Source organism: Macadamia integrifolia, chromosome 9 (genome assembly GCF_013358625.1).
Source record: "Macadamia integrifolia cultivar HAES 741 chromosome 9, SCU_Mint_v3, whole genome shotgun sequence".
Lineage (NCBI taxonomy): Eukaryota > Viridiplantae > Streptophyta > Magnoliopsida > Proteales > Proteaceae > Macadamia > Macadamia integrifolia.
Window position 1 is genome coordinate 12773544 of NC_056565.1, and position 2410 is coordinate 12775953.

Genomic DNA, 2410 nt, shown 5'->3' on the forward strand with positions numbered 1-2410 from the left:
GTTTTATTGTTGTTTGTTAGGGGGATCATTACCAAAGGTATGAATAGCAATTTCATCACTTTAATTCCCAAAATTTGAAGGGTTATGACTTAGGATAAGTTCAGGCCTATTTTCTTAAGGAATTTTTTTCTTTTACAAATTGATCCCCAAAATTCTTACTACAAGATTATCTTCTTTTCTTCCCAAGCTATCTAAAGAGGAAGGTGCTTTTTAACGAGGTAAAGTAATTTTCTCCAATGGTACCCTGGCTTTTGGAATTGACTAATGTTCTTCACAAGGGCCTGTTTGGTATCGTTTCTGTTCCAGAAACGCCGTTTCGTTTCAAAAACGAAAATTTCAGTTTCTGTGTCAAAACGCAGTTTTTAAACGAAAAAATGGTGTTTTAAAATTTCAGATTTTTATCGGGAAATTTTTTTTTTGTTTTGTAAAATGGAACGAAACTGGGAAGACGGAACTCCAAAATGGAGTTCCGTCAAATCTCGTTTTTTCAGTTTTTTTTTCACTTTTTGTTCCAAAAAAACAGAAACGGACCATAAGTGCACCAAACAGAAGATTCCGTTTTTTCGTTCCAATAGAACGAAAAAACTCCAGAAACGTTTTTTTAGAACGATACCAAACGGGCCCTAAGTAAGAATAGTAGCCCAGAATGTTTCTCCATAAAGGTCATATAAAAAACAATAAAACTAAGGGACGTTGCAGGTAGGGACCATTAATTATTTGGGCAAAGGAACCTATGTGTCCCTGTGGTTTATGAAACGGCATGCGAGAGCATCTTCAGTACAAATTAGGAGGCATTTTGATATTTTCATCCAGCAGTAGTCTGGATGTTTCATATGTTAGATTCGCAAAATTCTTTTTTCTTAATTAATTAAATATTAAATATGACATTAACTGTTTTAAAGAGGAGATTTCACTCTCCTCCCTTGAATGTTTAATCTATGACACTTAGACCCCTGTGAAGTTTAAAATTACAAACGTACTCTACAGTGTTAACACTATTAGAATCAAATGTTAAATGTCCTTTTTACCCCATCCCCTTTGTATAAATAATAAAAAACCAACATATTGTAGTCCATGTAACTAGACAATGGACGAATATCAAGTGGTCCATGTAAGACCCTGCTACTCCTATCTGTTGCTGAAGCATAAAATAAGATGCAGTCCCAAGTTGCGCAATGGCTTCTCTCCCATCCATGCATTTACTTATCAATTGATCACTCATGCACATGGGCTGTTAATGGATAAACCAAACCTCCTACGCTTCCTTATCCACAACTTTGGAGAAATCCACTAGTTTCTCAGCCTCTCATAATGGTCGAATGAAAGAGATCGGCAAACTACGAAAACAATTTCATAATTGGGATTCCCATAGATATGAAAACAGGAATTGATTGTGTCTTGATTCTGAACAAAGCACAATCCCTTTATTTCAAAGATACTAAAATCCTATAGCAAATGCTTCCATCAGGGCACGAATAGTAATCCAAATGCCAAAGGCAGTTGAATTAAAGATCAAATGCTTTTTCGTCTTCTTTAAACCGAAGTAGAAAGGAAAAATTCTGAACTGAAGCATCTGAAAAGAAATGCGAAGAAGACCAACGCAGAAGTTTATAACACTCCCCTCACAATAATGGAAATAGAGGAGTAATCAATCTTCAGAACTTCAACCCACTAGCAGAACAGAGAGGTGGAAGAACACTAAATTTGGAACCCAAACGCAATTTCAAAGAACACTATATCTACAACTTGAAATCCCTCTCCGATTTCAGAACAATTAATCCAACAACGGCGAGGCGGAATCCCTCTCTCCGATTTCAGAATCGTAAATCCCTCTCTGATTTCAGTTTTCAGAAATCCCTCTCCGATTTCATAACCGTAAATCCTAAGTTCAAAAACCCTAAATTCCAATCGGTTAATGTTTTCCTCGTGGAAGAAGATGACAATAAGCGTGGAGGGCAAATAGGTCTTCTCCATTGGATCAAAGGTATTTTGGAGTTTAAAGCAATTTTGTCAACACATGATTCCTCACTTAACGGTTTCTCACTCACAGTCAAGGTACGGTTGATAGAATATACAACTTAAGAGGAAAAAATTTGTAATTATAAATTTTGTAGGGGAGGTGTGTAATAGATGAAACATTCAGGGGAGGAGAGTAAAATTTCCTCATGTTTTAAATGAATGTCTGATCCTGTTTGGTTTGTAGAACAGTGTTTGGCTTATACAATGAAACTGATGACTCAAAGGAAAGACCCATTTGAATAACTATTAACACCAGCTACAAAAGATAGCCCAAATCTGCTCATAAGTCTCTACTTTGGCGGATTACAACATTTTGAGCCTCCTTTGACGTATAATATGTACTTCCTTACTCCTTACACTGTTCTTTTTTTTTTTTTTTTTTTTTTTTTTT